This window comes from Podarcis bocagei, assembly GCF_964188305.1.
Source record: "Podarcis bocagei genome assembly, chromosome: 1".
Lineage (NCBI taxonomy): Eukaryota > Metazoa > Chordata > Lepidosauria > Squamata > Lacertidae > Podarcis > Podarcis bocagei.
The window spans coordinates 124,436,238-124,451,201 of record NC_138125.1 but is presented as its reverse complement, the minus strand read 5'-3'; the positions used below and the strand labels follow the sequence as shown (position 1 = coordinate 124,451,201).

At 44.8% G+C, this 14,964-nt stretch overlaps 1 protein-coding gene and 1 long non-coding RNA gene across 5 annotated transcripts in view; one reads left to right on the top strand and one right to left on the bottom strand.

Moving 5' to 3' along the window:
* The window catches only part of MFSD6 (major facilitator superfamily domain containing 6), a 44,345-nt gene extending 39,264 nt beyond the window's left edge, over window positions 1-5,081 (bottom strand). The window contains exon 1 of one of the 4 annotated variants that reach the window (XM_081164597.1): window positions 4,961-5,081. The gene's annotated coding sequence lies outside the window, so the exon portion shown is untranslated. Of the gene's footprint in view, window positions 1-931; window positions 1,047-4,960 lie in introns of those variants that run through there. The other 3 variants (XM_081164598.1, XM_081164595.1, XM_081164596.1) reach the window with 3 other exon arrangements.
* A 113-nt stretch (window positions 5,082-5,194) lies between these two features.
* On the top strand, window positions 5,195-14,604 carry LOC308582057. The gene is made up of 3 exons (XR_014005466.1): window positions 5,195-5,321; window positions 6,400-6,451; window positions 14,111-14,604. It is a non-coding gene; the product is annotated as an uncharacterized lncRNA (long non-coding RNA).
* The last annotated feature ends 360 nt before the right edge of the window (window positions 14,605-14,964 follow it).

Sequence of the window (14,964 nt, the reverse complement as noted above, 5' to 3'; positions counted from 1 at the left end):
CACCGCCAGAACACGATTTCTGTTCTCATCCTGAAGCAAAGTTCTTAACCCAAGGTACTATTTCTGGGTTAGTGGAGTCTGTAACCTGAAGCGTATGTAACCTGAAGCGTATGTAACCCGAAGTACCACTGTATTACTGTAATAGGTATCTAAAGCCATTTGCACATGTTGACATGCAACCAGTCCCAGCAGAATGTAGGCACCCTATATATAGAAATGAGCAAACCAGTGATATTTTAGGGAGCAGGCTAGCAGGCGGGGCCCATTACTTGCATCATAGGAGCCTACACAACACAAAACACTGTTGCTGTATGTAGGTTTGTTTGTTTTTATCTTATATTTCGGAAATGTACATCATTGGTTTTTTTCCTTTAAATTTTTTGGGGGCCCCCAAGAGCGTGTGGCCCTAAGCTATAGCTTGTTTAGCTTATACATAAATCTGCAACTGAGCACCACTGACACTTAACAGCAGAACCTATTACTCACATGTCAGTTTTAGACGATCCTTCAAGGGACTTGGAAGCACAACCTCGTTGACTCAAAAGGAAGTCCCTCCGAGCTCTGTGGGGTTTTTCTTCCTAATATACGTGTTTCAGACTGAAGCCTCGCTCAATGGAAATAATTATACCCTCGCCGCTTACAATGGTAGTGTAGCCTCGCTGAAAGTCAGCACGATCACATCAGCACAAATTATCATTCTTAAAGAACCCGACCTCCACTCTGGGGCTTAATTCCTAACAAATAAAAAAGAGTTTAAAAGACAGGTTTATGGGCCGTTCGGCTTTTAGCCTTCCAGAAAATTAATTTCCCATCTGAACTGCCATTACGAACGGTCTGCATTATAAAAGCACTGCTATTCATTAGCGCAACCATGTGGGTCTCTCTAGCAACACATACAAATCCACAAGTTAAGTGATTCATGAAAGCCTACCTTAGCTTTGACTTCTTCAAGCCACCAGTGTCTGAAATTTAGTGATTTGCCCATCGGCCAGTACTGTGACATCTATTATTACCTCACAGCCCACCATCTCATCTCCCCATTTGCCTCTGGTCAGTGGGTACTGGTGACTTGTGAGGTTGAAGGCAGGGGTATGAAGTCAAGAGCCCCTTAGGCAAGCTTGACCTCCAACTACATGAACCACAAATGAGATGATCAGCAGCACTCACGTCATGACTTAAAAAAAAATAATTAAAATTAAATATCAGTCATCAATTAACATGCCTACTCTCAGGTAACTGGGTATAGGATTGCAGCCTGAATAAAAGTTGCAGCTTTACTAACTAGATTTCGGAAAAGCATCTCTCTCTAAAAAAAGGTTCTCTGTTTTATTCAAAAGGGGGAAAAACAAGGGTTTATAAGTGGCACAAAATAATATTTTAACCAGACAGGAACTGGAATATAGGAAATATCCCTGGTGACAAATACAACATATCTCACACCGGGTTGGATATATTTTACGATATTGCCGCTAGATTGTTTTCGCAGCCCACCAAGGCTTCGCACGGCATTTTACAGCATTGGTGTGAAATTAAAGTGAGAAACTTCTGGGAACTCGCAGGTGGGACTAGGTTATTTTCTTAACCACCAGTTTTCATCCTAAGGAAATGCTTCGAGCTAAATCAAGATAAGAAAAGCTCTTCCCTGCACATTAGGAAATACCTAGACGTTACAACACAGCCAATGGCGCTGCCTCTAGCATGACTGGATAGAACAATTATGCATGCAAAACTGCCAAGGGTTGAAGAGAAAGCTTGAGGGAAATTTTCCACCCTAAACAACAACATAGAGCATAATCCCAGAGCATAATCCCATCATAAACCTAGTTTACAGGTGCAACAGCAGAATGCCTAGGCGTGCTTTTTTAAATAACAAAAATACAAAGCTGAAAATGAATGAACTGCAGCTAAAATATTATGTTCATTTTTCAAATGGTCTAGTCCTTCCCCTGCCCCCATATTCTTAAGAGGGTCTCTTCTCCAGTCAGCAGAGAGTAGCTAGAAGTGGGGAGGCAGAAAAGGTCCTATTTTTCTTCCACTCTGAAGTTTTAATCTGAAATCTTAGGCACAGCACTGCGCCCAGAGCTCAGAAACTGCTCGCACTAATGAAATACCCTGTTTCAAAATGCACCCAGAACAATGTGAGTTTCGAACACTGGATGCAGATGTGGCCTTAGCCTTCAGCAATCTAGGATGAGTGGCAGCTACTTCAGGAATAATATTTGGCGGAAAAACTGTCCATCGTTCCTCTTCAAAACTTTAGGCTACAGGTGGGGGACCTGTGACTCTCTAGGTATAGCTAGGATTCCAATTTCCTAGGGTTGTCTGTTCCCGGCGCTTGCTTGGTCCTCTACCCCAAACGCATAATTGCAATACAACAGGTAATGACAAAGAGATTCTCAGTCTCCAGCCTCTCTCCTTCAAGAAAAAACACCATTCGGCAAACATCCGGACTGAAATGCTAATTCGATGAAGTTGGAACCACAACACTCACAAATGTGAACTAACACGGCCAGTTTGGTCAGTCTTCCTAATCATTTTTTAAAAAATATTATGTTAATTAAAAGAGATACAGCCCCCTTTCAGCCTCATGTGCTTGTTTTCAAACCCTCACAAATGACTCTCTAACCTATTGACTTCTGATGCCCTGCTGAGGGGCAGGGAGGAAGCCATTCAACTTGTTAAAAATAAAACTCATTAGGGCCGACCTATTTGAACGTTGCGGCAATAAAAAACGCTACAGTGGCTATTATGCAGCTAAAATAGAACAAAGGTGGGTGAGTGCAATAGTGAGAATGCAGGCAAAGTCCCATGAAAGTGTTTTACCTTTGTGCACAAAAGCCCTCCGATATTTTAGCTGCTTTTACAAGCAACAGCACCACTTTTGCAAATGACACCGGTAGCAGCAAGGATGACACACAGAGAGATGTTGTTTCCTTTTAGTAAACGCAAGCGCACGATTGGCTGCCTTTCTCTAATTAGCCCTCTCTTCCCATGTTAACAACCGCCCAGTTGCTTTTGCAACGTTTTCTCTTTCCACTGGCAATTACATTTGCGGAAGTCCCCGGCAGGAAAACGCCGGCTCCCTGGCACATCACAAAAACAAACAGGAGTCGGGTTATTAACAGCCCCGCTGTCCCTCAAACATCCGGAGGACCTGGTGGAGCAGTGGGAAATGATGCCTGTCTGATCCTCTTGTTAAATAATTTAATTTTGGTACTCATTTAATGTTTTGTTTTTTCAATACTCCCTCTGCACTTAAAACTTAAGCACTTAACACAGAAGCAGAGGGCCAAGGATAACAGCAGCAGGAGCAATAAGCCAGAATTCAGGAACATAGAGCTAGCATTGTCATTATTATTATTATATATTATATTTCCATACCGCCCTTCATCCAAAGATCACAGGGCGGTTCACAACGGAAAAAGACAAAATGAGAACACAAATTGTACGTAGAGCGTAACGCCAGGACTGTACACACTTGACCTGGAGGCAGGTCCCAAAGCACTCGGATGAGTTTTCCTTCTGAGGAGACAGTGGGCAGGCTTGATCCACTGACAGGAGCTTATTAACTCCCGTGTATGTCTGTGCATATGAATTCAACCACTCTGCCCTGTGCTGCGTTCCCAGGACATATAGTGAGGCTTTCAACGCACGTCAAATTATTTTCTAAGGAACTTAAATAATGTCACAAACACCCATCACAGACACACCACCCACCCAGGGGTGCCAACTTTAATAAAATATTGGGGGTGCCCAGGTAAGCCATGCCCCACATAATCAATCACATGACACGCCGCACGCACCCTATTTGAACGGGAATGGCCATTAACTTTGGGGAGGCTGGCCCCCTCAAATATTTTAGGGGGGGACAAAGACCTCTCAGGCCTTAGGGGCTGGCTCCTATGCACCCATCTTCCTTTCAAACCACAGCAGCCAACTCCAGGGGGCTGTGGGTGCTTCACCATAATAATATATTTGTGGGGACTGGGACCCCCCCAAAAAAGTCAATGGGCAAAGTTGCATGGGGCGGCACCTATGTTCCAAACCCACAGAAGGAGCCCACCCTGACTATGCAAGAGAAACGATTTTGAGGAGATATGGAAGGTGTTTGTAGAATTTTGTACTGTTAAAAGGGAAAGGGGTCAAACCATCAAAAGGTGTTGAAATTTTGGGAGGTTGGATAGCTCCAATGGAATAGTCTCTCAGGGGTGGGGGTGCACATTTTTATTCTTAATTGCTTATGATTATTACTTTGTCAAAATAACAAAACAAAACAAAAAGGAGCCCGTCCTAGCCAGGGGTCCCTTATTGGAAGGTATGGCCTCCCCAGATTACTATTTCTCTTTCACACTGAGAGAGACACATACACATTCGGGTTCCTCCACGCCATGCCTCTGCCATTCCAATAATAATAATAATAATAATAATAATAATCCACAAGAGCCAACTCCAGGGGGCCGTGGGTGCTCCGGCACCCACAATAATATATTTGTGGGGACTTGGCACCCTCCACTCAAAAGAGAGTCAATGGGCAAAGTTGCAGGAATCCACAATCTTCGGCGTGGGATGGCACCTGTGTTCCAAACCCACAGAAGGAGCCCACCCTAGAGTTTGCCAGGGGTCCCTTATGGGAAGGTATTGCCTCCCCAGATTATTATTTCTCTTTCACACGGGGAGAGATTGATTCGGGTTCCTCGACGCCACACCTCTGCCGTTCTAATAATAATAATAATAATAATAATAATAATAATAATAATAATAATAATAATAATAATAATAATAGCAGCAGCGGCGGCGGCGGCAGCAGCAGCTGGGGAGCAGCTTCACCCGCCAGCCCTTCCCTCAGCCTTTTGTTCCTTCTCCGCAAAGCGCGAGGGCAGCGCGCGCCTCTCCGCGCTCGCCTTTGCCGGGGAAGAGGAGGCGGAGAGGCGGGGAGGGGCGCGCGGAGGCAGAGACTCACCTCGGCTCGGCGAGGGGGGCGCTAGGCTCGCTAGGCGACTGCAGCCGGGGGTTGGGGCGGCGGCCCTGGCAGCCCTGGCGTCGGCGCCTCGAGTGCTGCTGCTGTTGCTGGACGGCGGCGGCGGCGGATGGCGAGCGTGGCGCACCATCTCCTGCTCGCCTCGGCGCGTCTGGCTGGCTGGCTGGCTGACCCCGGTCGCGCCCCAGAACACCGGCGCCCTGCAGGGCCCGCCTCCCCGGGCTGCTGCACGCTGATGCTGGAGAAGGAGGAGGAGGCTTCGCCGGCTGCCGGAGCACCGCCTCGTCCGCCCGTCTCTCGGGGGACCCGCCGGGGAGGAAAAGGCAGGATCCAGGCGCGCCAGGTGCAGCCCAGCAGCGCTCCGCCTTCGCCGCGCCGCGCCTCTTCCTTGCGCAGCTTTTCCTCCTCCTGCCGCTCTTCCTTACCTTCCTCTAGTCTAGAGTCTAGCGGCTCCTTCTTCTTCTTCTTCGCCTTTTCCGGGTGTTTAAAATATTTTTCATCCATCCAATTTCATGCACAAGGCCTTCTTTTTCCGCCAATTTTTTTTATTAGTTTTCACAATATTATAAACAAACAAACACACAAGACAAACAAACATAAATCATAGCCTTATTGAAAATTACAGTTATTAACTTTGTTAAGTGACTTCCTCGCTTCCCCTTGGTTGAATTTCATTGCATGTCCTTTTAACGGTTTTCCAAATCCAATTTTTTATGAAATTTAACTTAAACATGCACAAGGCCTTCTTTGAAGGTATCACATCTCCACACTGGTTTATAAAGCTTTGCTTGTTGTCATGATTGACAACATAGTCCGACTCAGCGAGTGACCCACGGGAGAAAAAGCGGGAGCTGATGGGTGTTTGCAGGCCTTCAGATATGTAAAAAAAGTATGCTTTCTTTCTAAAGGTATTGTGGAATACTGAACTTTAAAAAAAAAACAAAAAACCAGTATTTTATTAACATCTTTATTGAAAGTTCAAAAAGTACATAATGCACTAAGCATGGTGAGATGTAAATGAAAGGAAAAGAGAAACAGAAACAGTTTTTTTAAACTGTTTTACAACTGTATTTTTACAAAAAGATATAAACTTAGAGGTTTGCGGAATTACAAAGGCTGCAAGGCCTCAAAAAGACAATAAAGTGAGTTTTTCTGTGGAATTCATTCCATAACTGGGGGGCCACCACTAAGGAGGAACTCCACTGGCAACATTTCTCAGATACATTAGCCCCTCCCCCACGGAAGGTCTTAATGTGTGGAAACAGATGGTTCTTTGAGTATCCTAACCTGATCTAAACCATGAGTAGAATCATAGAATTGTAGAGTTGGAAGGGTTCCCAGGGGTCATCTAGTCCAACCCCCTGCAATGCAAGAATCTCAACACATGGTAATTTAAATGTTTCTTTTCTTTTTTTTTTTAGTACTTCGCATTGGACCGAGAAAAGGACTGGGAGCTGTTGGAATAGTACAGAGGTAACATGTTTAAAACACAGAGCCCCTCAGTTAATCTAACAGTTGTGTTCCGTGGTAAATGAAGTTTCTGCACTGTTTTCAAAGGCAGCCCCGCAACAGTGCTCTACAGTAGTCTAATTTGGAGGTCACCAAGCCCAGATAGCTAACCCCAGGCTACGTTTGTCCAAGTGGGGGTGCAGCTAAGGCCCAAAGTAAACATTTATTTGATTAGGCAGCATACAGCTACGTATCTAGATTTTTTTCTGACTTAATTACAGGCAGAGGGGGGAATCCTTATCAGGAAGGCAGTGCGAGGGAAGAAGGGGTGGCAATCGTTTCCCTTCCCACCTTGCATGGCTAGAAGTTGGCGGGATGAGATACCCCATCAGAGCCAAGGGACACTGTAATAAGTATGAGTTACTCGTGCGTAAGCTGGTGCCTTTCTCGGTTAATTTGCCTTGTTAAACCTTTCTGACTGCACAGCCCCTTCTCATCGTGGCTGCCTCAGTCACTGGCAGAATCCGTCAGTGGGCGTTTCTTGAACCTCTTCCAACATAAAAGTTGTTTGACACCCAGTCTCCTCCTCCTCTCACTGTGCGGGAGTCTTCTGCGCAGGGAAGGCGTGGGTAGCGGAGGACCTGGGCTCTCCTCACTGATGTCCAGTGAAGAGTCCTGGAGCCCTCTCTCCAATTCCCCCGTCTGCCCCCCTTCATCCCTGGTGTTGCGCTGATTGGCTTCCTCCTCTACTGAGCTGTTTCTCCCCCTGCTGCTGGGTCCTTCACCAGCATCATCTGGGAGCCTCCCCTTCACCTCTCCCTCCGATGTCAGTTCCCTGACAGACACTTTCCCCTGAAGCTTCCAAGCTGCACACGGTGTGTGTGATCACGTTGGAGAGGTAATGACAGTTGGCTGATAATTAGAAGCACAAGGTGCCCGAGTGGTATCATTAAGTGAGGAAAAAATCCAGGCACATAGCTTCCAGGTTCTGTTTACTGAATGTTTGCATTCAAGGCTTCTGGTAACAAAAAAATGAATCAAGTCACACCTGCTCCCAAGCTGCAGATCTATTCTATGTAGTCCTATGTAGCGTAGAATGAACACGTGCTTGGACAGACGAACCACCCACCCAGAATATATCAGTCTTGATTGGATACAGCTTCAAATTACTGGGCTCTCATCCAGACTACAGCCTGCCCATTTCCCTGTGGCTGGAATGATGAAAGCAGGTGGCATGGAGGAATGTTTGGGTCCCCAATTTTATTCCTATTATTATTATTATTATTATTACTATTATTACTATTATTATTACTATTATTACTATTACTATTACTATTATTACTATTTCCTCTACTTTTGAGCCATTTTAGGGAGCTGATGCTCACAACCATAGGGTTTCTGTATTTTTTTTAATAATAATTTGTATTAAATTTTCTGTTTCACAATTTAGAAAATTCATTTAAACAACCTTAAAATATCAATGACTTCCCTTCTTCCCTTTCCATGGTTCATTTTGCATGGCATAAATCCCTGCATATTTTACATAAACTAAACCATTCAGTATTCCATTATTACTTCCATCAAAACTTATTTACACTGTTGAATTTATCTTAATGCTGCCAACGTTTTCGAGTGTACACAATTCCCCCCCCATATATTCAATAAACATTTTCCAGGCTTCTTTAAACGTATGTTCTTCTTGTTCTCTTATTCTATAAATTAGATCCACAAGCTGCTGTGGTCTAAACCACTGAGCCTCATGGGCTTGCCGATCGGAAGGTCGTCGGCTCGAATCCCCGCAATGGGGTGAGCTCCTGTTGCTCTGTCCCAGCTCCTGCCAACCTAGCAGTTTGAAAGTACACCAGTGCAAGTAGAAAAATAGGTACCGCTCTGGCGGGAAAGTGAATGGCGTTTCCGTGCGCTCTGGTTTCTGTCATGGTGTCCCATTGCGCCAGAAGCGGTTTAGTCCTGCTGGCCACATGACCCGGAAAGCTGTCTGTGGGAAAATGATTGCTTGTACATGAGAGCATGAGCAAAGTTCTTATTGTTGCAGGGTGATCTCATAGCTAGAAGCATCCTTGGAGCATGAACAGTGCGTGAACAGCTCGTGCTGTCCTACATGATTGGTCAACTAACATAGCCTGATCGCTCGCACGGTCTAGTGCGCATGTTCTTATCTGCTGGCTAGAACAAATTGCTTGGCTTGTATTTTGTATCTTTCTGATTTCACACAATAAAAGCTGTGCTGCATTAGCCCTAGGAGCAGCCATATTTCGGAACCCCTCATGGTGTGAGACTGATTTTTCCCTGGATGCCGAGCTGCAACTCGACATTTGGTGCCCCGTGTGACTGCCTTCGGATTATTCAGCACTCACCAACACGTCGTTCATCCACGTAGTGGATCCCTGGTGAGTGCTCCCGTGTGACTGCCTTCGGATTATTCAGCACTCACCAACACGTCGTTCATCCACGTAGTGGATCCCTGGTGAGTGCTCCCGTGTGATTTCTTTCGGACTTCATGCTGTTTTACAACGTTCAGCTCTCACCTCGCCCCGCAAGGGCTGCAGACGCGTCGTTCATCCACGTAGTGGATCCCTGGTGAGAGCTCCCGTGTGAATGTGATTCTGGACTACGTTACGGACTTATCAGCACTTATCTCCGCCCGGACAGGGCAAAAAGGCGCCTCCCTCATCCTCCTAAGGATCCCTCGGTAAGTGCTCCCTGCTCTTTTTGCAACTCTCGCAATCATGGGAAAGTCTCTCTCTGCACCACAGAAAATTTTTTATAAAGACCTTAAATTCCTTTTGGCCAGTAACAACCTTGCTGTTCGGAAAGCTGACCTTAAGTCCCTTATAAAAGCCCTGGACACTCACTGTCCGTGGTTCCCCCAGGACGGAACTTGGGGGTTAGATGATTGGAAAAAAATTGGACACTTCTTTCAAAATCATCCACAAATTGATGTCAAGGTTTTGCATGCCTGGTGTAACGTCTACAAAGCTATGTCGTGTTTAACTCCTTCAAACATTCTTCTGGCTGCTGCAACAGCTTCTTCGCCCGCCCTCCCGGTACCTGTTTTGCCTGCCTCAAACCTACCTCCTAAACCGCCGGACATTTTCCCTTCGGCTCCTCCTGTCGTCCCTCCCCTGCATTCTCCGCATTCTTCACTTCCTGCACCTCCCGTTATTATTCCTCTCCAAGAAGAGACTCTTTGTGCCACCGCTCCGTTGCTGCCTTTTGATTCTGATACTCCAAATCTCTTTCCTGTGATTGCTCCTGCACCCCCAGCCCCCGTCATGCTGACCAAAACCGATGTCCTCGATGGGCTGACGGGAGGAGGCAATTTTCTTACCATTGCCCAACAGTTGGCCCTTGATCCTATGTATTGGGCAGCCACCACAGCCTCAGCCCAAGAGGCTCTGGCCTCTGTCCCTGATGACAAGAATGAGCGCGATGGCCTATTGGGGAGCGTTAGACAAGGCCCTACAGAACCCTATGGACAATTTGTTGATCGCTTGTACAATACCTTCAAGCGGCAAGTTCAGGACCTGGCAGCACAAGACCTGACTGTACGCCAGCTTGCATTCACTAATGTAAATGAGAACCATAAGCAAGCACTGTGCCCTTTGATGACAACATCAAATATAGCCATTGCTGATATCCTTACAGCCTGCCAGTCAGTGGGCACTGAGATGCACAAAGCTCATCTGCTAGCCACGGCCTTGTCCTCCGCCGTGTCCCAAAATCCTGCTAAGGATAAAACCTGTTGGATTGACAGTGGCTAAGGAAAAAATCCAGCGGACTTTACCTATTACGTACCTGGGACACAAGCTGACAGCATCTGCAGCCATTCCAGTTACGCCTCAACTACAGTTTCCTGGTTATCTTAGATTGGTGGATTTACAACAAATTCTTGGACAGCTGAATTGGATAAAGAGTTATTTGGACCTGCCCACCTCCACTTTGTCTCCACTATTTTCTGCCCTTAAAGAACACAAGAATCCAGCGGACAAGATCACAATCACCTCTGCAATGGAAGAGGCTCTTCCACAGCTGTTCCAGTGTTTCCTGGCACGCTGAAAGGCCATCTTCACCCCTACTGCATTGGCCCCCCTTTTCCCTGGGAAGCCACTTCAACCACCAAACATCATTACAGTTTTGCCGCCTCTTGTTTGGGAAGTGAGCCTGGCTTTGAAGGATGCCCTCGCTGGACTGGCATCGCTTGGGTTTTGCCTCCTAATAGCAACCATCCCATCTGTGTCATCACGCTTCATTGGGCTTGGACTTTTGACTCAGCAGTACAAGGAGCAATACATCAGACTTATTTACAGCAAATGGGCTCCTGTATCTGCAGAAATGGTTGTGTGACTTCTTTTGGATTATGGTTTTTACATGCCAATAATCGAGCCGCGAAATACCACGCAGGTTGCTCGGAAACAGCCATTGGACTAATTTACCATTCTCATCCTTATTGGCATCGCTTGGATTTTACCCCCCCAGATCTCTTCTTTTTTCTCCTCCCTCAGGAGTCCTGCCTTATGATGTGTTCCCCTGAGCATGTACAGAGGGCTGTCTTGGAACTATTGTGGACTCTTGGCAAGGGAGGGGGTGAAGGGATTTCAGTGTGTTCCAGTTGTTTCATTCTTGTGCTTTGGCATGGTTCCCGGAGAGAAAGCAAGTTGCAAGTTGCAGTATGGTTCTTTAGCAAGGCCTGCGAAGACAATGGGCTCTGTTCTCAACCTTGTTGCAATCTTTTTAGTTACAGCAAGCGGGATATGCTTGGCTAGTGCCTTTAGCTGCTGAGAAAAATGATTTTAAAAAGCTTCTCAAAGCTTTGAGGGTTTTTTTGGTGATGGTATTCTAGTATTCCTGTAAATGCTTTATATAAGATTAGCAATAATATGAAGGACAATCGCATAAGTTTACCTCCTGTATTTCTATCGCTTGTAGAATTCGCTCCTTATTGTTTTCGTTTTAATCATAATAGCAAAAAAAATTTTAGGTCATTATCCATATTGTAATTGGACCTATGAGTATGTTAATGGATCTTCTTGTTTTCTTAATGTTACAACCATGAGTGGTAGGCCAAAGGTCTTAGTTAATAATGTCACAACTTACATGACTTATGAACAACAAGCTGCGTGTAGAGATTTTTATGTTTGGTTCAACTGGATGAGAAAAAGCAGTGAATCTACATGTTTGCTTCAATACCCCTGATATATAAAATAGATAAGCTCCCAGCGGTCCGTTTGCGTAACAGAAGGGAAGTACAATCACCTATTTCTCAATATACAGGGACAGCTATTTCTAGGTCTCTTCTGCCTTCTTTAGGTGCAGCCATGAATTACCGTGATTTGCATAAATTGGCAAACTGGACAGAAAATTTGTTCAATTCCACCATTTTGGCTTTAAAAATGATTAACAAAGAAATGTCAGAAATAAGAAATGTAGTTCTTCAACATCGTTATGCTTTAGATGTGATCCTTGCTTCTAAAGGTGGAATTTGTGCCTTAATTCATTCTCATTGCTGTATGTATATAACCGATCAATCGACCAATATCTCTGCTACTATTGATTATATGGAACAAATGATAGCTCATAATCCTTTGAATCCACCTGAAGGTTTTGATCCATGGGAGTGGTTGTTTTCTTGGTTGCCTAATGGATTATGGTTAAGAAAAATATTATTGATTGTAATTGCATGTATTGCTGGCTTCATTATGGTGTGTTGTTGCATTCAATGCATACCCTCTTTGATTTCCCAATGCACTGCATGGTGGTACCGACCACGGCCCACCACAGGGGTTACAAGAGGAATTTATGTTGCAAAGTGTAGACGCTTAGGCAATGAAGTGTATGATTTGGACTAATGGTCCCTCTTTTCTTCTAATAATATAAACAAGAAAAGGGGACATGTGGGAAAATGATTGCTTGTACATGAGAGCATGAGCAAAGTTCTTATTGTTGCAGGGTGATCTCATAGCTAGAAGCATCCTTGGAGCATGAACAGTGCGTGAACAGCTCGTGCTGTCCTACATGATTGGTCAACTAACATAGCCTGATCGCTCGCACGGTCTAGTGCGCATGTTCTTATCTGCTGGCTAGAACAAATTGCTTGGCTTGTATTTTGTATCTTTCTGATTTCACACAATAAAAGCTGTGCTGCATTAGCCCTAGGAGCAGCCATATTTCGGAACCCCTCATGGTGTGAGACTGATTTTTCCCTGGATGCCGAGCTGCAACTCGACAGCTGTCTGCAGAGAAACACCAGCTCTCTCAGCCTGAAAGCGAGATGAGCACTGCACCCCATAGTCACCTTTGACTGGACTTAACCGTCCAGGGGTCCTTTACCTTTTACCTATTCCATCAGTTTAAGTTCCCATTCTTATTTGGTCGGAACCTTACTTGCTTTCCATTTTTGGGCTAACAAATCAGGGCCGCCATAGTGGCATACATAAATAACCTTTTTTGACACCTGGGAATTTCCATCTGAATTATCCCCAACAAAAGGACTCTGGTTTGGTTTTTTTTGAAAGGTGCTTTTAAACATTCTTTTTCAATTTGTTATAAATAACCATAGAGTTGCTCCTCTCCCTGCATTTCCCCCTGCTCCTCGTTCAATACTAATAAAAAGTGTCTTTTCAATCTCATTTGTTCTCACTTCAGTGAACACACTCCCATTTACTACAATATTCCCATATTTGAGTAGAGGCATGTGCACAACGTTGACCGCAATCCATATCTATCTTGTTGTTTCTTAGGAGGAAATCCTACATTTTTCTGCATTTCCCCCGAAACCAGCTTCGATCCGAATTGAGAAAATGATAGACCCACTTGCATTTTAAGACAGTAATGTGTAAAACATTCTTATTCGATTAATCGCATTGCTTCTCACAAGTCCTTCTGTGGATAACATTTTTTTTCAAAGCGATGCTACAAAAATAATGTTTTTGTTTTAGTTTCCTTTTTACAGTGATTCAAGGCTGTTATGCCCTGAGTTGAATAGGATCCAAACTGAAGCAGTCTGATTGGTCCTAGAACAATGCAGCAGTATGATTGGTTGGCAGGAACCACCCAATCATGCTCCAGATATAAGTGAATCCACAACCTGATTGGCTTACAGTAGAATTCCAGAATTAGCCAATCATGTGCAGCCCATTGTGTAAATAATGTATATAAAGCAGATGCTTTGAGGGGAGTTTCATTCATTCCTCCTCACCACTATGAGCTGAATAAAGGGCATGAAATCAGCTATTGCTGTTTTTGGGTGGGATTCAGCCACACACTGGCAAATTCAAGTTGCGCAATTAAAACCGATTTGGAGCTCTTGCACAACAACAACAACCCCCAACCCAATTCATCCCAGGCTTTTGCAGTAATGAAAGTGACAGGAAAATGCACTGGAACGTGTGAGATAACAATTGATTAATGCAATGTTTATCTGTTTATCTACTTGCACTGGTGTGCTTTCGAACTGCTAGGTTGGCAGGAGCTGGGGCAGAGCCATGGGAGCTCACTCTGCTGCACAGATTCAAACAACCGACCTTATGATTGGCAAGCCCAAGAGACTCAGGGGTTTAGACCACAGGGCCACCCGTGTCTCAGGAGTAGGCATGTGTACTGTACACATGCACACCGGAAGATAAAACACCTCATAACTTGCTTTTTCTCCCATTGTAATCTCAGCCCATGGGCACTCAGACACCATCTTCTCAGTCCATCAGTGGAAGTAGTTGCAAAACGTCATAGCACAATAAACAGGAGTACCAGTTGGTCCTTAAAGATATGACTAGACTCGCTCTCTTTGCTGCTACAGACTAGCTCTTCTGGAACTTGTCTCTGAGGAAGGGCAGAGTTGGTTCTATTTGTGTAGCAAGGTAGAGACATCCACCCTTACTAAATAAATGTTGGGAGCGGCTTGGTTGCCAAGGAAGGGTGGTTGCTGGTTCCTTGCCTAGGATGTTGGGTGGTGCTGTGAGAAGCAGAAAATAAGCTTTGTTTTCCTGGATAGGAAGTGGCTTTGTAATACTGGGTGGTACGTCAAATGAAAGCTGTGCTACACAACTGTAGGTTGTGCTCACACAGCAGTAGCTACCAAGGGTGGTGCTCCTCACATAGAAGCCCATATGTCCTGTGAGACGGACAATACAATTGCTAATTCCTCCACCGGAACCTGAAATCTATCTACAGGTATCTATCTATCTATCTACTAGTCAAGATGATGGCATTCTGTAAATCTTCAAATGCTTCAAATGTTAATGAAATATGAAGGCCAGTTGTTATTTTTTTTAAAATAAAGAACTGGGTTGTACCAAACTCAGGCGATTAAACACCACATAAAGGGTATCGCTTTGCCCATTGTAAATGTTATGTATTCAGTGGTTTGTGTTTGCCTGAGCTTGAGTCTGGACTAAGGATTCTGAGCTCCTGTGTTCCAATTTGATACATGATGTCCAATCACAGAACGTTTCAGGATTTGGGCCTCTGCTATTGGTCCTTGAACTCTGAGTTGTGATTTGCAGCTTGGAAGTTTAGACAGC